The sequence below is a fragment of the Gorilla gorilla genome, chromosome 18 (assembly GCF_029281585.2).
Source record: "Gorilla gorilla gorilla isolate KB3781 chromosome 18, NHGRI_mGorGor1-v2.1_pri, whole genome shotgun sequence".
In the NCBI taxonomy this organism is placed as follows: Eukaryota; Metazoa; Chordata; class Mammalia; order Primates; family Hominidae; genus Gorilla; species Gorilla gorilla.
Genome location: NC_073242.2, coordinates 43,023,554 through 43,047,014, shown reverse-complemented (window position 1 = coordinate 43,047,014; position 23,461 = coordinate 43,023,554).

The following is a 23,461-nucleotide window of genomic DNA, read 5'->3' as shown; positions in this document are numbered from 1 at the left end:
AATGGAATGGAATGGAATTCAATTGAATGGAATGGAATGGAATGGAATCGAATGGAATCGAATGGAATCGAATGGAATCGAATGGAATGGAATGTAATAGAATGGAATCAACCCGATTAGAATGGAATGGAATGGAATGGAATGGAATGGAATGGAATGGAATGGAATGGAATTCGATGGAATGGAATGGAACGGAATGGAATGGAATGAAATGGAATTCCATGGAATGGAATGGAATCGAATGGAATGGAATTCCATGGAATGGAATGGAATCGAATGGAATGGAATGGAATGGAATTCCATGGAATGGAATGGAATTCAATGGAATGGAATTCAATGGAATGGAATGGAATTCAATGGAATGGAATGGAATTCTATGGAATGGAATGGAATGGAATGGAATGGAATGGAATGGAATCGAATCGAATTGAATCGAATGGAATCGAATGGAATAGAATGGAATCGAATGGAATGGAATGGAATAGAATGGAATCAACCCGAGTAGAACGGAACGGAACGGAACGGAACGGAACGGAACGTAAAGGAATGGAATGGAATGGAACGGAATTCAACGCAATGGAACGGAATTCAATTTAATGGAACGGAATGGAACGGAATGGAACGGAACGGAATGGAATGGAATGGAATGGAATGGAATGGAATGGAACGGAATGGAATGGAACGGAATGGAATGGAATGGAATGGAATTCAATGGAATGGAATTCAATGGAATTCAATGGAATGGAATGGAATGGAATGGAATGGAATGGAATTCAATGGAATGGAATGGAATGGAATGGAATCGAATGGAATCGAATGGAATCGAATGGAATCGAATGGAATGGAATGGAATAGAATGGAATCAATCCGAGTAGAACGGAACGGAACGGAACGGAACGGAATGGAACGGAAAGGAATGGAATGGAATGGATCGGAATTCAATGGAATGGAACGGAATGGAACGGAATGGAACGGAACGTAATGGAATGGAATGGAATGGAATGGAATGGAATGGAACGGAATGGAATGGAACGGAATGGAATGGAATGGAATTCAATGGAATGGAATGGAATGGAATGGAATGGAATGGAATGGAATGGAATCGAATGGAATAGAATGGAATCGAATGGAATAGAATGGAATCGAATGGATTGGAATGGAATAGAATGGAATCAACCCGAGTAGAACGGAACGGAACGGAACGGAACGGAACGGAACGGAAAGGAATGGAATTGAATGGAACGGAATTCAATGCAATGGAACGGAATTCAATGGAATGGAACGGAATGGAATGGAATGGAAAGGAATGGAATGGAATGGAACGGAATGGAATGGAACGGAATGGAATGGAATGAAATGGAATGGAATTCAATGGAATGGAATGGAATTCAATGGAATGGAATTCAATGGAATTCAATGGAATGGAATGGAATGGAATGGAATGGAATGGAATGGAATGGAATTCAATGGAATGAAATGGAATCGAATGGAATGGAATGGAATGGAATTCAATGGAATGGAATGGAATGGAATTCAATGGAATGGAATGGAATGGAATGGAATGGAATTCCATGGAATGGAATGGAATGGAATGGAATGGAATTCAATGGAATGGAATTCAATGGAATTCAATGGAATTCCATGTAATGGAATGGAATGGAATGGAAAGGAATGGAATTCAATGGAATAGAAAGGAATGGAATGGAATCAACACAAGTAGAAAGGAAAGGAACGGAACGGAACGGAACGGAACGGAATGGAATGGAATGAACCCGAGTAGAACGGAATGGAATGGAATGGAATGGAATGGAATGGAATCGAATGGAATGGAATGGAATAGAATGGAATCAACCCGAGTAGAACGGAATGGAACGGAATGGTACGGAATGTAACGGAACGGAACGGAACGGAACGGAGCGGAATTCAATGGAATGGAACGGAATGGAATGGAATTCAATGGAATGGAACGGAATTCAATGGAATGGAATGGAATGGAATGGAATCTAATTGAATCGAATGGAATCGAATGGAATAGAATGGAATCGAATGGAATGGAATGGAATAGAATGGAATCAACCCGAGTAGAAGGGAACGGAACGGAACGGAACGGAACGGAAAGGAATGGAATGGAATGGAATTGAATGGAATGGAACGGAATTCAATGGAATGGAATGGAATGGAATGGAATTCAATGGAATGGAATGGAATCGAATGGAATCGAATGGAATCGAATGGATTCGAATGGAATCGAATGGAATCGAATGGAATGGAATGGAATAGAATGGAATCAACCCGAGTAGAACGGAAAGGAACGGAATGGAACGGAATGGAACGGAACGGAACGGAACGGAACGGAACAGAATTCAATGGAATGGAACGGAATGGAATGGAATTCAATGGAATGGAACGGAATTCAATGGAATGGAATGGAATGGAATGGAACGGAACGGAACGGAACGGAACGAAACGGAACGGAACGGAACGGAACGGAATGGAATGGAATTCAATGGTATGGAATGGAATGGAATTGAATTCAATGGAATGGAATTCAATGGAATGGAATGGAATGGAATGGAATGGAATGGAACGGAATTCAATGGAATGGAATGGAATGGAATGGAATTCAATGGAATGGAATGGAATTCAATGGAATGGAATGGAATGGAATGGAATGGAATGGAATGGAATGGAATGGAATGGAATCGAATGGAATCGAATGGAATCGAATGGAATCGAATGGAATGGAATGGAATAGAATGGAATCAACCCGAGTAGAATGGAATGGAATGGAATGGAATGGAATGGAATGGAATTCAAATGGAATGGAATGGAATGGAATGCAATGGAATGGAATGGAACGGAATTCAATGGAATGGAATGGAATGGAATGGAATTCAATGGAATGGAATGGAATCGAATGGAATCGAATGGAATCGAATGGAATCGAATGGAATCGAATGGAATGGAATGGAATGGAATGGAATGGAATGGAATAGAATGGAATCAACCCGAGTGGAATGGAACGGAACGGAACGGAACGGAACGGAACGGAATGGAATAGCATGGAATCAACCCGAGTAGAACGGAATGGAATGGAATGGAATTGAATGGAACAGAATTCAATGGAATGGAATGGAATGGAATGGAATTCAATGGAATGGAATGTAATGGAATGGAATGGAATGGAATGGAGTTCAATGGAATGGAATGGAATGGAATGGAATGGAATGGAATGGAATGGAATGGAATCGAATGGAATCGAATGGAATCGAATGGAATCGAATGGAATGGAATGGAATAGAATGGAATCAATCCGAGTAGAACGGAATGGAACGGAACGGAATGGAACGGAAAGGAATGGAATGGAAAGGAATGGAATGGAATGGAACGGAATGGAATGGAACGGAATGGAATGGAATGGAATGGAACGGAATGGAATGGAACGGAATGGAATGGAATGGAATTCAATGGAATGGAATGGAATGGAATGGAATGGAATGGAATGGAATCGAATGGAATCGAATTGAATCTAATGGAATCGAATGGAATAGAATGGAATCGAATGGAATGGAATGGAATAGAATGGAATCAACCCGAGTAGAACGGAACGGAACGGAACGGAACGGAACGGAAAGGAATGGAATGGAATGGAACGGAGTTCAATGCAATGGAACGGAATTCAATGGAATGGAACGGAATGGAATGGAATGGAAAGGAATGGAATGGAATGGAACGGAATGGAATGGAACGGAATGGAATGGAATGAAATGGAATGGAATTCAATGGAATGGAATGGAATTCAATGGAATGGAATTCAATGGAATTCAATGGAATGGAATGGAACGGAATTGAATTCAATGGAATGGAATGGAATCGAATGGAATGGAATGGAATGGAATTCAATTGAATGGAATGGAATGGAATTCAATGGAATGGAATGGAATGGAATGGAATGGAATTCCAAGGAATGGAATGGAATGGAATTGAATTCCATGGAATGGAATGGAATGGAATTCAATGGAATTCAATGGAATGGAATTCAATGGAATTCAATGGAATTCCATGTAATGGAATGGAATGGAATGGAATGGAATGGAATTCAATGGAATAGAATGGAATGGAATGGAATCAACACAAGTAGAAAGGAATGGAACGGAACGGAACGGAACGGAACGGAATGGAATGGAATGAACCCGAGTAGAAAGGAATGGAATGGAATGGAATGGAATGGAATGGAATGGAATCGAATGGAATGGAATGGAATAGAATGGAATCAACCCGAGTAGAACGGAATGGAACGGAATGGAACGGAATGGAACGGAACGGAACGGAACGGAACGGAATTCAATGGAATGGAACGGAATGGAATGGAATTCAATGGAATGGAACGGAATTCAATGGAATGGAATGGAATGGAATGGAATTCAATGGAATGGAATTCAATGGAATGGAATGGAATGGAATGGAATGGAATGGAACGGAATTCAATGCAATGGATCGGAATTCAATGGAATGGAACGGAATGGAACGGAAGGTAATGGAATGGAATGGAATGGAATGGAATGGAATGGAATGGAACGGAATGGAATGGAACGGAATGGAATGGAATGGAATTCAATGGAATGTAATGGAATGGATTGGAATGGAATGGAATCGAATTGAATAGAATGGAATCGAATGGAATAGAATGGAATCGAATGGAATGGAATGGAATAGAATGGAATCAACCCGAGTAGAACGGAACGGAATGGTATGGAACGGAACGGAACGGAAAGGAATGGAATGGAATGAACCCGAGTAGAACGGAATGGAATGGAATGGAACGGAATGGAACGGAACGGAACGGAACGGAACGGAACGGAACGGAATTCAATGGAATGGAACGGAATGGAATGGAATTCAATGGAATGGAACGGAATTCAATGGAATGAAATGGAATGGAATGGAACGGTACGGAACGGAACGGAACGGAACGGAATGGAATGGAATTCCATGGAATGGAATGGAATGGAATGGAATTCAATGTAATGGAATTCAATGGAAGGGAATGGAATGGAATGGAATGGAATGGAACGGAATTCAATGGAATGGAATGGAATGGAATGGAATCGAATGGAATCGAATGGAATCGAATGGAATGGAATGGAATGGAATGGAATGGAATGGAATGGAATGGAATTCGATGGAATCGAATGGAATGGAATGGAATGGAATGGAATGGAATGGAATGGAATGGAATGAAATTCAATGGAATGGAATGGAATTCGATGGAATGGAATGGAATCGAATTCAATGGAATGGAATGGAATGGAATGGAATGGAATTCAATGGAATGGAATGGAATGGAATGGAATGGAATGGAATCGAAAGGAATCGAATGGAATCGAATGGAATGGAATGGAATAGAATGGAATCAACCCGAGTAGAATGGAATGGAATGGAATGGAATGGAATGGAATGGAATGGAATGGAATTCGAATGGAATGGAATGGAATGGAATGGAATGGAATTGAACGGAATTCAATGGAATGGAATGGAAAGGAATGGAATTCAATGGAATGGAATGGAATTCAATGGAATTCAATGGAATGGAATGGTATGGAATGGAATGGAATGGAAAGGAATGGAATTCCATGGAATGGAATGGAATCGAATGGAATGGAATGGAATGGAATTCAATGGAATGGAATGGAATTCAATGGAATGGAATGGAATGGAATGGAATGGAATGGAATTCAATGTAATGGAATTCAATGGAATGGAATGGAATGGAAAGGAATGGAATGGAACGGAATTCAATGGAATGGAATGGAATGGAATGGAATTCAACGTAATGGAATGGAATTCAATGGAATGGAATGGAATGGAATGGAATGGAATGGAATGGAATGGAATGGAATTCAATTGAATGGAATGGAATGGAATGGAATCGAATGGAATCGAATGGAATCGAATGGAATCGAATGGAATGGAATGTAATAGAATGGAATCAACCCGAGTAGAATGGAATGGAATGGAATGGAATGGAATGGAATGGAATGGAATGGAATGGAATTCGATGGAATGGAATGGAACGGAATGGAATGGAATGAAATGGAATTCCATGGAATGGAATGGAATCGAATGGAATGGAATTCCATGGAATGGAATGGAATCGAATGGAATGGAATGGAATGGAATTCCATGGAATGGAATGGAATTCAATGGAATGGAATTCAATGGAATGGAATGGAATTCAATGGAATGGAATGGAATTCTATGGAATGGAATGGAATGGAATGGAATGGAATGGAATGGAATCGAATCGAATTGAATCGAATGGAATCGAATGGAATAGAATGGAATCGAATGGAATGGAATGGAATAGAATGGAATCAACCCGAGTAGAACGGAACGGAACGGAACGGAACGGAACGGAACGTAAAGGAATGGAATGGAATGGAACGGAATTCAACGCAATGGAACGGAATTCAATTTAATGGAACGGAATGGAACGGAATGGAACGGAACGGAATGGAATGGAATGGAATGGAATGGAATGGAACGGAATGGAATGGAACGGAATGGAATGGAATGGAATGGAATTCAATGGAATGGAATTCAATGGAATTCAATGGAATGGAATGGAATGGAATGGAATGGAATGGAATTCAATGGAATGGAATGGAATGGAATGGAATCGAATGGAATCGAATGGAATCGAATGGAATCGAATGGAATGGAATGGAATAGAATGGAATCAATCCGAGTAGAACAGAACGGAACGGAACGGAACGGAATGGAACGGAAAGGAATGGAATGGAATGGATCGGAATTCAATGGAATGGAACGGAATGGAACGGAATGGAACGGAACGTAATGGAATGGAATGGAATGGAATGGAATGGAATGGAGCGGAATGGAATTGAACGGAATGGAATGGAATGGAATTCAATGGAATGGAATGGAATGGAATGGAATGGAATGGAATGGAATGGAATGGAATGGAATCGAATGGAATAGAATGGAATCGAATGGAATAGAATGGAATCGAATGGATTGGAATGGAATAGAATGGAATCAACCCGAGTAGAACGGAACGGAACGGAACGGAACGGAACGGAACGGAACGGAAAGGAATGGAATTGAATGGAACGGAATTCAATGCAATGGAACGGAATTCAATGGAATGGAACGGAATGGAATGGAATGGAAAGGAATGGAATGGAATGGAACGGAATGGAATGGAACGGAATGGAATGGAATGAAATGGAATGGAATTCAATGGAATGGAATGGAATTCAATGGAATGGAATTCAATGGAATTCAATGGAATGGAATGGAATGGAATGGAATGGAATGGAATGGAATTCAATGGAATGAAATGGAATCGAATGGAATGGAATGGAATGGAATTCAATGGAATGGAATGGAATGGAATTCAATGGAATGGAATGGAATGGAATGGAATGGAATCGAATGGAATCGAATGGAATCGAATGGAATCGAATGGAATGGAATGGAATAGAATGGAATCAACCCGAGTAGAATGGAATGGAATGGAATGGAATGGAATGGAATGGAATTCAAATGGAATGGAATGGAATGGAATGCAATGGAATGGAATGGAACGGAATTCAATGGAATGGAATGGAATGGAATGGAATTCAATGGAATGGAATGGAATCGAATGGAATCGAATGGAATCGAATGGAATCGAATGGAATCGAATGGAATGGAATGGAATGGAATGGAATGGAATGGAATAGAATGGAATCAACCCGAGTGGAATGGAACGGAACGGAACGGAACGGAACGGAACGGAATGGAATAGCATGGAATCAACCCGAGTAGAACGGAATGGAATGGAATGGAATTGAATGGAACAGAATTCAATGGAATGGAATGGAATGGAATGGAATTCAATGGAATGGAATGTAATGGAATGGAATGGAATGGAATGGAGTTCAATGGAATGGAATGGAATGGAATGGAATGGAATGGAATGGAATCGAATGGAATCGAATGGAATCGAATGGAATCGAATGGAATGGAATGGAATAGAATGGAATCAATCCGAGTAGAACGGAATGGAACGGAACGGAATGGAACGGAAAGGAATGGAATGGAAAGGAATGGAATGGAATGGAACGGAATGGAATGGAATGGAATGGAATGGAATGGAATGGAACGGAATGGAATGGAACGGAATGGAATGGAATGGAATTCAATGGAATGGAATGGAATGGAATGGAATGGAATGGAATGGAATCGAATGGAATCGAATTGAATCTAATGGAATCGAATGGAAAAGAATGGAATCGAATGGAATGGAATGGAATAGAATGGAATCAACCCGAGTAGAACGGAACGGAACGGAACGGAACGGAACGGAAAGGAATGGAATGGAATGGAACGGAGTTCAATGCAATGGAACGGAATTCAATGGAATGGAACGGAATGGAATGGAATGGAAAGGAATGGAATGGAATGGAACGGAATGGAATGGAACGGAATGGAATGGAATGAAATGGAATGGAATTCAATGGAATGGAATGGAATTCAATGGAATGGAATTCAATGGAATTCAATGGAATGGAATGGAACGGAATTGAATTCAATGGAATGGAATGGAATCGAATGGAATGGAATGGAATGGAATTCAATTGAATGGAATGGAATGGAATTCAATGGAATGGAATGGAATGGAATGGAATGGAATTCCAAGGAATGGAATGGAATGGAATTGAATTCCATGGAATGGAATGGAATGGAATTCAATGGAATTCAATGGAATGGAATTCAATGGAATTCAATGGAATTCCATGTAATGGAATGGAATGGAATGGAATGGAATGGAATTCAATGGAATAGAATGGAATGGAATGGAATCAACACAAGTAGAAAGGAATGGAACGGAACGGAACGGAACGGAACGGAATGGAATGGAATGAACCCGAGTAGAAAGGAATGGAATGGAATGGAATGGAATGGAATGGAATGGAATCGAATGGAATGGTATGGAATAGAATGGAATCAACCCGAGTAGAACGGAATGGAACGGAATGGAACGGAATGGAACGGAACGGAACGGAACGGAACGGAATTCAATGGAATGGAACGGAATGGAATGGAATTCAATGGAATGGAACGGAATTCAATGGAATGGAATGGAATGGAATGGAATTCAATGGAATGGAATTCAATGGAATGGAATGGAATGGAATGGAATGGAATGGAACGGAATTCAATGCAATGGATCGGAATTCAATGGAATGGAACGGAATGGAACGGAAGGTAATGGAATGGAATGGAATGGAATGGAATGGAATGGAATGGAATGGAACGGAATGGAATGGAACGGAATGGAATGGAATGGAATTCAATGGAATGTAATGGAATGGATTGGAATGGAATGGAATCGAATTGAATAGAATGGAATCGAATGGAATAGAATGGAATCGAATGGAATGGAATGGAATAGAATGGAATCAACCCGAGTAGAACGGAACGGAATGGTATGGAACGGAACGGAACGGAAAGGAATGGAATGGAATGAACCCGAGTAGAACGGAATGGAATGGAATGGAACGGAATGGAACGGAACGGAACGGAACGGAACGGAACGGAACGGAACGGAATTCAATGGAATGGAACGGAATGGAATGGAATTCAATGGAATGGAACGGAATTCAATGGAATGAAATGGAATGGAATGGAACGGTACGGAACGGAACGGAACGGAACGGAACGGAATGGAATGGAATTCCATGGAATGGAATGGAATGGAATGGAATTCAATGTAATGGAATTCAATGGAAGGGAATGGAATGGAATGGAATGGAATGGAACGGAATTCAATGGAATCGAATGGAATGGAATGGAATCGAATGGAATCGAATGGAATCGAATGGAATGGAATGGAATGGAATGGAATGGAATGGAATTCGATGGAATCGAATGGAATGGAATGGAATGGAATGGAATGGAATGGAATGAAATTCAATGGAATGGAATGGAATTCGATGGAATGGAATTGAATCGAATTCAATGGAATGGAATGGAATGGAATGGAATGGAATTCAATGGAATGGAATGGAATGGAATGGAATGGAATCGAAAGGAATCGAATGGAATCGAATGGAATGGAATGGAATAGAATGGAATCAACCCGAGTAGAATGGAATGGAATGGAATGGAATGGAATGGAATGGAATTCGAATGGAATGGAATGGAATGGAATGGAATGGAATGGAATGGAATTGAACGGAATTCAATGGAATGGAATGGAAAGGAATGGAATTCAATGGAATGGAATGGAATGGAATGGAATTCAATGGAATGGAATGGAATTCAATGGAATGGAATGGAATGGAATGGAATGGAATGGAATGGAATTCAATTGAATGGAATGGAATGGAATGGAATCGAATGGAATCGAATGGAATCGAATGGAATCGAATGGAATGGAATGTAATAGAATGGAATCAACCCGAGTAGAATGGAATGGAATGGAATGGAATGGAATGGAATGGAATGGAATTCGATGGAATGGAATGGAACGGAATGGAATGGAATGAAATGGAATTCCATGGAATGGAATGGAATCGAATGGAATGGAATTCCATGGAATGGAATGGAATCGAATGGAATGGAATGGAATGGAATTCCATGGAATGGAATGGAATTCAATGGAATGGAATTCAATGGAATGGAATGGAATTCAATGGAATGGAATGGAATTCTATGGAATGGAATGGAATGGAATGGAATGGAATGGAATCGAATCGAATTGAATCGAATGGAATCGAATGGAATAGAATGGAATCGAATGGAATGGAATGGAATAGAATGGAATCAACCCGAGTAGAACGGAACGGAACGGAACGGAACGGAACGGAACGTAAAGGAATGGAATGGAATGGAACGGAATTCAACGCAATGGAACGGAATTCAATTTAATGGAACGGAATGGAACGGAATGGAACGGAACGGAATGGAATGGAATGGAATGGAATGGAATGGAATGGAACGGAATGGAATGGAACGGAATGGAATGGAATGGAATGGAATTCAATGGAATGGAATTCAATGGAATTCAATGGAATGGAATGGAATGGAATGGAATGGAATGGAATTCAATGGAATGGAATGGAATGGAATGGAATCGAATGGAATCGAATGGAATCGAATGGAATCGAATGGAATGGAATGGAATAGAATGGAATCAATCCGAGTAGAACGGAACGGAACGGAACGGAACGGAATGGAACGGAAAGGAATGGAATGGAATGGATCGGAATTCAATGGAATGGAACGGAATGGAACGGAATGGAACGGAACGTAATGGAATGGAATGGAATGGAATGGAATGGAATGGAACGGAATGGAATGGAACGGAATGGAATGGAATGGAATTCAATGGAATGGAATGGAATGGAATGGAATGGAATGGAATGGAATGGAATCGAATGGAATAGAATGGAATCGAATGGAATAGAATGGAATCGAATGGATTGGAATGGAATAGAATGGAATCAACCCGAGTAGAACGGAACGGAACGGAACGGAACGGAACGGAACGGAAAGGAATGGAATTGAATGGAACGGAATTCAATGCAATGGAACGGAATTCAATGGAATGGAACGGAATGGAATGGAATGGAAAGGAATGGAATGGAATGGAACGGAATGGAATGGAATGGAATGGAATGGAATGAAATGGAATGGAATTCAATGGAATGGAATGGAATTCAATGGAATGGAATTCAATGGAATTCAATGGAATGGAATGGAATGGAATGGAATGGAATGGAATGGAATTCAATGGAATGAAATGGAATCGAATGGAATGGAATGGAATGGAATTCAATGGAATGGAATGGAATGGAATTCAATGGAATGGAATGGAATGGAATGGAATGGAATTCCATGGAATGGAATGGAATGGAATGGAATGGAATGGAATTCAATGGAATGGAATTCAATGGAATTCAATGGAATTCCATGTAATGGAATGGAATGGAATGGAAAGGAATGGAATTCAATGGAATAGAAAGGAATGGAATGGAATCAACACAAGTAGAAAGGAAAGGAACGGAACGGAACGGAACGGAACGGAATGGAATGGAATGAACCCGAGTAGAACGGAATGGAATGGAATGGAATGGAATGGAATGGAATCGAATGGAATGGAATGGAATAGAATGGAATCAACCCGAGTAGAACGGAATGGAACGGAATGGTACGGAATGGAACGGAACGGAACGGAACGGAACGGAGCGGAATTCAATGGAATGGAACGGAATGGAATGGAATTCAATGGAATGGAACGGAATTCAATGGAATGGAATGGAATGGAATGGAATCTAATTGAATCGAATGGAATCGAATGGAATAGAATGGAATCGAATGGAATGGAATGGAATAGAATGGAATCAACCCGAGTAGAAGGGAACGGAACGGAACGGAACGGAACGGAAAGGAATGGAATGGAATGGAATTGAATGGAATGGAACGGAATTCAATGGAATGGAATGGAATGGAATGGAATTCAATGGAATGGAATGGAATCGAATGGAATCGAATGGAATCGAATGGATTCGAATGGAATCGAATGGAATCGAATGGAATGGAATGGAATAGAATGGAATCAACCCGAGTAGAACGGAAAGGAACGGAATGGAACGGAATGGAACGGAACGGAACGGAACGGAACGGAACAGAATTCAATGGAATGGAACGGAATGGAATGGAATTCAATGGAATGGAACGGAATTCAATGGAATGGAATGGAATGGAATGGAACGGAACGGAACGGAACGGAACGAAACGGAACGGAACGGAACGGAACGGAATGGAATGGAATTCAATGGTATGGAATGGAATGGAATTGAATTCAATGGAATGGAATTCAATGGAATGGAATGGAATGGAATGGAATGGAAGGGAACGGAATTCAATGGAATGGAATGGAATGGAATGGAATTCAATGGAATGGAATGGAATTCAATGGAATGGAATGGAATGGAATGGAATGGAATGGAATGGAATCGAATGGAATCGAATGGAATCGAATGGAATCGAATGGAATCGAATGGAATGGAATGGAATAGAATGGAATCAACCCGAGTAGAATGGAATGGAATGGAATGGAATGGAATGGAATGGAATTCAAATGGAATGGAATGGAATGGAATGCAATGGAATGGAATGGAACGGAATTCAATGGAATGGAATGGAATGGAATGGAATTCAATGGAATGGAATGGAATCGAATGGAATCGAATGGAATGGAATGGAATCGAATGGAATCGAATGGAATGGAATGGAATGGAATGGAATGGAATGGAATAGAATGGAATCAACCCGAGTGGAATGGAACGGAACGGAACGGAACGGAACGGAACGGAATGGAATAGCATGGAATCAACCCGAGTAGAACGGAATGGAATGGAATGGAATTGAATGGAACAGAATTCAATGGAATGGAATGGAATGGAATGGAATTCAATGGAATGGAATGTAATGGAATGGAATGGAATGGAATGGAGTTCAATGGAATGGAATGGAATGGAATGGAATGGAATGGAATGGAATCGAATGGAATCGAATGGAATCGAATGGAATCGAATGGAATGGAATGGAATAGAATGGAATCAATCCGAGTAGAACGGAATGGAACGGAACGGAATGGAACGGAAAGGAATGGAATGGAAAGGAATGGAATGGAATGGAACGGAATGGAATGGAATGGAATGGAATGGAATGGAATGGAACGGAATGGAATGGAACGGAATGGAATGGAATGGAATTCAATGGAATGGAATGGAATGGAATGGAATGGAATGGAATGGAATCGAATGGAATCGAATTGAATCTAATGGAATCGAATGGAATAGAATGGAATCGAATGGAATGGAATGGAATAGAATGGAATCAACCCGAGTAGAACGGAACGGAACGGAACGGAACGGAACGGAAAGGAATGGAATGGAATGGAACGGAGTTCAATGCAATGGAACGGAATTCAATGGAATGGAACGGAATGGAATGGAATGGAAAGGAATGGAATGGAATGGAACGGAATGGAATGGAACGGAATGGAATGGAATGAAATGGAATGGAATTCAATGGAATGGAATGGAATTCAATGGAATGGAATTCAATGGAATTCAATGGAATGGAATGGAATGGAATGGAATGGAATGGAATTCAATGGAATGAAATGGAATCGAATGGAATGGAATGGAATGGAATTCAATGGAATGGAATGGAATGGAATTCAATGGAATGGAATGGAATGGAATGGAATGGAATTCCATGGAATGGAATGGAATGGAATGGAATGGAATTTAATTCAATGGAATGGAATTCCATGGAATTCAATGGAATTCCATGTAATGGAATGGAATGGAATGGAATTCAATGGAATAGAAAGGAATGGAATGGAATCAACACAAGTAGAAAGGAAAGGAACGGAACGGAACGGAACGGAACGGAATGGAATGGAATGAACCCGAGTAGAACGGAATGGAATGGAATGGAATGGAATGGAATGGAATCGAATGGAATGGAATGGAATAGAATGGAATCAACCCGAGTAGAACGGAATGGAACGGAATGGTACGGAATGGAACGGAACGGAACGGAACGGAACGGAGCGGAATTCAATGGAATGGAACGGAATGGAATGGAATTCAATGGAATGGAACGGAATTCAATGGAATGGAATGGAATGGAATGGAATGGAATGGAATCTAATTGAATCGAATGGAATCGAATGGAATAGAATGGAATCGAATGGAATGGAATGGAATAGAATGGAATCAACCCGAGTAGAACGGAATGGAACGGAATGGAACGGAATGGAACGGAACGGAACGGAACGGAACGGAGCGGAATTCAATGGAATGGAACGGAATGGAATGGAATTCAAAGGAATGGAACGGAATTCAATGGAATGGAATGGAATGGAATGGAATGGAATGGAATCGAATTGAATCGAATGGAATCGAATGGAATAGAATGGAATCGAATGGTATGGAATGGAATAGAATGGAATCAACCCGAGTAGAACGGAACGGAACGGAACGGAACGGAACGGAACGGAAAGGAATGGAATGGAATGGAATTGAATGGAATGGAACGGAATTCAATGGAATGGAATGGAATGGAATGGAATTCAATGGAATGGAATGGAATCGAATGGAATCGAATGGAATCGAATGGATTCGAATGGAATCGAATGGAATCGAATGGAATGGAATGGAATAGAATGGAATCAACCCGAGTAGAACGGAAAGGAACGGAATGGAACGGAATGGAACGGAACGGAACGGAACGGAACGGAACAGAATTCAATGGAATGGAACGGAATGGAATGGAATTCAATGGAATGGAACGGAATTCAATGGAATGGAATGGAATGGAATGGAACGGAACGGAACGGAACGGAAAGAAACGGAACGGAACGGAATGGAATAGAATGGAATCAACCCGAGTAGAACGGAATGGAATGGAATGGAATTGAATGGAACAGAATTCAATGGAATGGAATGGAATGGAATGGAATTCAATGGAATGGAATTCAATGGAATGGAATGGAATGGAATGGAATGGAATGGAACGGAATTCAATGGAATGGAATTCAATGGAATGGAATTCAATGGAATGGAATGGAATTCAATGGAATGGAATGGAATGGAATGGAATGGAATGGAATGGAATCGAATGGAATCGAATGGAATCGAATGGAATCGAATGGAATGGAATGGAATAGAATGGAATCAACCCGAGTAGAATGGAATGGAATGGAGTGGAATGGAATGGAATGGAATGGAATGGAATGGAATGGAATTCAAATGGAATGGAATGGAATGGAATGCAATGGAATGGAATGGAACGGAATTCCATGGAATGGAATGGAATGGAATGGAATTCAATGGAATGGAATGGAATCGAATGGAATCGAATGGAATCGAATGGAATCGAATGGAATGGAATGGAATGGAATGGAATAGAATGGAATCAACCCGAGTGGAATGGAACGGAACGGAACGGAACGGAACGGAACGGAATGGAATAGAATGGAATCAACCCGAGTAGAACGGAATGGAATGGAATGGAATTGAATGGAACAGAATTCAATGGAATGGAATGGAATGGAATGGAATTCAATGGAATGGAATGGAATGGAATGGAATGGAATTCAATGGAATGGAATGGAATGGAATGGAATGGAATTCAATGGAATGGAATGGAATGGAATGGAATGGAATCGAAAGGAATCGAATGGAATCGAATGGAATGGAATGGAATTGAATGGAATCAACCCGAGTAGAATGGAATGGAATGGAATGGAATGGAATGGAATGGAATGGAATTGAATGGAATTCGAATGGAATGGAATGGAATGGAATGGAATGGAATGGAATTGAACGGAATTCAATGGAATGGAATGGAAAGGAATGGAATTCAATGGAATGGAATGGAATTCAATGGAATTCAATGGAATGGAATGGAAAGGAATGGAATGGAATGGAATGGAAAGGAATGGAATTCCATGGAATGGAATGGAATCGAATGGAATGGAATGGAATGGAATTCAATGGAATGGAATGGAATGGAATGGAATTCAATGTAATGTAATTCAATGGAATGGAATGGAATGGAAAGGAATGGAATGGAACGGAATTCAATGGAATGGAATGGAATGGAATGGAATTCAATGGAATGGAATGGAATTCAATGGAATGGAATGGAATGGAATGGAATGGAATGGAATGGAATTCAATTGAATGGAATGGAATGGAATGGAATCGAATGGAATCGAATGGAATCGAATGGAATCGAATGGAATGGAATGTAATAGAATGGAATCAACCCGAGTAGAATGGAATGGAATGGAATGGAATGGAATGGAATGGAATGGAATGGAATGGAATTCGATGGAATGGAATGGAATGGAATGGAATGGAATGGAATGGAATGAAATGGAATTCCATGGAATGGAATGGAATCGAATGGAATGGAATTCCATGGAATGGAATGGAATCGAATGGAATGGAATGGAATGGAATTCAATGGAATGGAATGGAATTCCATGGAATGGAATGGAATGGAATGGAATGGAATGGAATTCAATGGAATGGAATGGAATTCAATGGAATGGAATGGAATGGAATGGAATCGAATCGAATCGAATTGAATCGAATGGAATCGAATGGAATAGAATGGAATGGAATGGAATGGAATGGAATAGAATGGAATCAACCCGAGTAGAACGGAACGGAACGGAACGGAACGTAAAGGAATGTAATGGAATGGAACGGAATTCAATGGAATGGAACGGAATGGAACGGAATGGAACGGAACGGAATGGAATGGAATGGAATGGAATGGAATGGAACGGAATGGAATGGAACGGAATGGAATGGAATGGAATGGAATTCAATGGAATGGAATTCAATGGAATTCAATGGAATGGAATGGAATGGAATGGAATGGAATGGAATTCAATGGAATGGAATGGAATGGAATGGAATCGAATGGAATCGAATGGAATCGAATGGAATCGAATGGAATGGAATGGAATAGAATGGAATCAATCCGAGTAGAACGGAACGGAACGGAACGGAACGGAACGGAACGGAAAGGAATGGAATGGAATGGAACGGAAATCAATGCAATGGATCGGAATTCAATGGAAAGGAACGGAATGGAACGGAATGGAATGGAACGTAATGGAATGGAATGGAATGGAATGGAACGGAATGGAATGGAACGGAATGGAATGGAATGGAATTCCATGGAATGGAATGGAATGGAATGGAATGGAATGGAATCGAATTGAATCGAATGGAATCGAATGGAATAGAATGGAATCGAATGGAATGGAAAGGAATAGAATGGAATCAACCTGAGTAGAACGGAACGGAACGGAACGGAACGGAACGGAACGGAAAGGAATGGAATGGAATGGAACGGAATTCAGTGCAATGGAACGGAATTCAATGGAATGGAACGGAATGGAATGGAATGGAAAGGAATGGAATGGAATGGAACGGAATGGAATGGAACGGAATGGAATGGAATGGAATTCAATGGAATGTAATGGAATGGATTGGAATGGAATGGAATCGAATTGAATAGAATGGAATCGAATGGAATAGAATGGAATCGAATGGAATGGAATGGAATAGAATGGAATCAACCCGAGTAGAACGGAACGGAATGGTACGGAACGGAACGGAACGGAAAGGAATGGAATGGAATGAACCCGAGTAGAACGGAATGGAATGGAATGGAACGGAATGGAACGGAACGGAACGGAACGGAACGGAATTCAATGGAATGGAACGGAATGGAATGGAATTCAATGGAATGGAACGGAATTCAATGGAATGGAATGGAATGGAATGGAACGGTACGGAACGGAACGGAACGGAACGGAACGGAATGGAATGGAATTCCATGGAATGGAATGGAATGGAATGGAATTCAATGTAATGGAATTCAATGGAAGGGAATGGAATGGAATGGAATGGAATGGAACGGAATTCAATGGAATGGAATGGAATGGAATGGAATCGAATGGAATCGAATGGAATCGAATGGAATGGAATGGAATGGAATGGAATGGAATTCGATGGAATGGAATGGAATGGAATGGAATGGAATGGAATTCAATGGAATGGAATGGAATTCGATGGAATGGAATGGAATGGAATTCAATGGAATGGAATGGAATGGAATGGAATGGAATGGAATGGAATGGAATCGAAAGGAATCGAATGGAATCGAATGGAATGGAATGGAATAGAATGGAATCAACCCGAGTAGAACGGAACGGAACGGAACGGAACGGAACGGAACGGAAAGGAATGGAATGGAATGGAACGGAATTCAATGCAATGGAACGGAATTCAATGGAATGGAACGGAATGGAATGGAATGGAACGGAACGGAATGGAATGGAATGGAATGGAATGGAATGGAATGGAACGGAATGGAATGGAACGGAATGGAATGGAGTGGAATGGAATTCAATGGAATGGAATTCAATGGAATTCAATGGAATGGAATGGAATGGAATGGAATGGAATGGAATTCAATGGAATGGAATGGAATGGAATGGAATCGAATGGAATCGAATGGAATCGAATGGAATCGAATGGAATGTAATGTAATAGAATGGAATCAACCCGAGTAGAATGGAATGGAATGGAATGGAATGGAATGGAATGGAATGGAATGGAATGGAATGGAATGGAATTCGATGGAATGGAATGGAACGGAATGGAATGGAATGGAATGGAATGGAACGGAATGGAATTCTATGGAATGGAATGGAATGGAATGGAATGGAATGGAATGAAATGGAATTCCATGGAATGGAATGGAATCGAATGGAATGGAATTCCATGGAATGGAATGGAATCGAATGGAATGGAATGGAATGGAATTCAATGGAATGGAATGGAATTCCATGGAATGGAATGGAATGGAATGGAATGGAATGGAATTCAATGGAATGGAATGGAATTCAATGGAATGGAATGGAATGGAATGGAATCGAATCGAATCGAATTGAATCGAATGGAATCGAATGGAATAGAATGGAATCGAATGGAATGGAATGGAATAGAATGGAATCAACCCGAGTAGAACGGAACGGAACGGAACGGAACGGAACGGAACGTAAAGGAATGTAATGGAATGGAACGGAATTCAATGGAATGGAACGGAATGGAACGGAATGGAACGGAACGGAATGGAATGGAATGGAATGGAATTGAATGGAATGGAACGGAATGGAATGGAAAGGAATGGAATGGAATGGAATGGAATTCAATGGAATGGAATGGAATGGAATGGAATTCAATGTAATGGAATTCAATGGAAGGGAATGGAATGGAATGGAATGGAATGGAACGGAATTCAATGGAATGGAATGGAATGGAATGGAATCGAATGGAATCGAATTGAATCGAATGGAATGGAATGGAATGGAATGGAATGGAATGGAATTCGATGGAATGGAATGGAATGGAATGGAATGGAATGGAATGGAATGGAATGGAATGGAATTCAATGGAATGGAATGGAATGGAATGGAATGGAATTCAATGGAATGGAATTCAATGGAATTCAATGGAATTCCATGTAATGGAATGGAATGCAATGGAATGGAATGGAATTCAATGGAATAGAATGGAATGGAATGGAATCAACAAAAGTAGAAAGGAATGGAACGGAACGGAACGGAACGGAACGGAATGGAATGGAATGAACCCGAGTAGAAAGGAATGGAATGGAATGGAATGGAATGGAATGGAATGGAATGGAATCGAATGGAATGGAATGGAATGGAATTCAATTGAATGGAATGGAATGGAATTCAGTGGAATGGAATGGAATGGAATGGAATTCAATGGAATGGAATGGAATCGAATGGAATCGAATGGAATCGAATGGAATCGAATGGAATAGAATGGAATCGAATGGAATGGAATGGAATAGAATGGAATCAACCCGAGTAGAACGGAACGGAACGGAACGGAACGGAAAGGAATGGAATGGAATGGAACGGAATTCAATGCAATGGATCGGAATTCAATGGAATGGAACGGAATGGAACGGAACGTAATGGAATGGAATGGAATGGAATGGAATGGAATGGAACGGAATGGAATGGAACGGAATGGAATGGAATGGAATTCAATGGAATGGAATGGAATGGAATGGAATGGAATGGAATGGAATCGAATTGAATAGAATAGAATCGAATGGAATAGAATGGAATCGAATGGAATGGAATGGAATAGAATGGAATCAACCCGAGTAGAACGGAACGGAACGGAACGGAACGGAACGGAACGGAACGGAAAGGAATGGAATGGAATGAACCCGAGTAGAACGGAATGGAATGGAATGGAACGGAATGGAACGGAACGGAATGGAACGGAACGGAACGGAACGGAATTCAATGGAATGGAACGGAATGGAATGGAATTCAATGGAATGGAACGGAATTCAATGGAATGGAATGGAATGGAATGGAACGGTATGGAACGGAACGGAACGGAATGGAACGGAATGGAATGGAATTCCATGGAATGGAATGGAATGGAATGGAATTCAATGTAATGGAATTCAATGGAATGGAATGGAATGGAATGGAATGGAATGGAACGGAATTCAATGGAATGGAATGGAATGGAATGGAATCGAATGGAATCGAATGGAATCGAATGGAATCGAATGGAATGGAATGTAATAGAATGGAATCAACCCGAGTAGAATGGAATGGAATGGAATGGAATGGAATGGAATGGAATGGAATGGAATGGAATGGAATTGAAAGGAATGGAACGGAATTCAATGGAATGGAATGGAATGGAATGGAATTCAATGGAATGGAATGGAATGGAATGGAATCGAATGGAATCGAATGGAATCGAATGGAATGGAATGGAATGGAATGGAATGGAATGGAATGGAATGGAATGGAATGGAATGGAATTCGATGGAATGGAATGGAATGGAATGGAATGGAATGGAATGGAATGGAATGGAATGGAATGGAATTCAATGGAATGGAATGGAATTCGATGGAATGGAATGGAATGGAATTCAATGGAATGGAATGGAATGGAATGGAATGGAATGGAATGGAATCGAATTGAATCGAATGGAATCGAATGGAATAGATTGGAATCGAATGGAATGGAATGGAATAGAATGGAATCAACCCGAGTAGAACGGAACGGAACGGAACGGAAAGGAATGGAATGGAATGGAATTGAATGGAATGGAACGGAATTCAATGGAATGGAATGGAATGGAATGGAATTCAATGGAATGGAATGGAATCGAATGGAATCGAATGGAATCGAATGGATTCGAATGGAATCGAATGGAATCGAATGGAATGGAATGGAATAGAATGGAATCAATCCGAGTAGAACGGAAAGGAACGGAATGGAACGGAATGGAACGGAACGGAACGGAACGGAACGGAACAGAATTCAATGGAATGGAACGGAATGGAATGGAATTCAATGGAATGGAACGGAATTCAATGGAATGGAATGGAATGGAATGGAACGGAACGGAACGGAACGGAACGAAACGGAACGGAACGGAACGGAACGGAACGGAATGGAATGGAATTCAATGGAATGGAATGGAATGGAATGGAATTCAATGGAATGGAATTCAATGGAATGGAATGGAATGGAATGGAATGAATGGAATGGAATGGAATGGAACGGAATTCAATGGAATGGAATGGAATGGAATGGAATTCAATGGAATGGAATGGAATTCCATGGAATGGAATGGAATGGAATTCCATGGAATGGAATGGAATGGAATGGAAAGGAATGGAATGGAATGGAATGGAATGGAATGGAATGGAATGGAATGGAATAGAATGGAATCAACCCGAGTAGAATGGAATGGAATGGAATGGAATGGAATGGAATGGAATGGAATGGAATGGAATGGAATTCAAATGGAATGGAATGGAATGGAATGCAATGGAATGGAATGGAACGGAATTCAATGGAATGGAATGGAATGGAATGGAATGGATGGAATGGAATTCAATGGAATGGAATGGAATTCGATGGAATGGAATGGAATGGAATTCAATGGAATGGAATGGAATGGAATGGAATGGAATTCAATGGAATGGAATGGAATGGAATGGAATGGAATGGAATCGAAAGGAATCGAATGGAATCGAATGGAATGGAATGGAATAGAATGGAATCAATCCGAGTAGAACGGTACGGAACGGAACGGAACGGAATGGAAAGGAATGGAATGGAATGGAACGGAATTCAATGCAATGGATCGGAATTCAATGGAATGGAACGGAATGGAACGGAATGGAAGGGAATGGAATGGAATGGAATGGAATGGAATGGAATGGAATGGAACGTAATGGAATGGAACAGAATGGAATGGAATGGAATACAATGGAATGGAATGGAATGGAATGGAATGGAATGGAATGGAATGGAATGGAATGGAATGGAATGGAATGGAATTCAATTGAATGGAATGGAATCGAATGGAATCGAATGGAATCAAATGGAATCGAATGGAATGGAATGTAATAGAATGGAATCAACCCGAGTAGAGTGGAATGGAATGGAATGGAATGGAATGGAATGGAATGGAATGGAATGGAATGGAATGGAATGGAATGGAATGGAATGGAATGGAATTCGATGGAATGGAATGGAACGGAATGGAATGGAATGGAATGGAATGGAATGGAATGGAATTCTAGGGAATGGAATGGAATGGAATGGAATGGAATGGAATGAAATGGAATTCCATGGAATGGAATGGAATCGAATGGAATGGAATTCCATGGAATGGAATGGAATCGAATGGAATGGAATGGAATGGAATTCAATGGAATGGAATGGAATTCGAATGGAATGGAATGGAATGGAATGGAATG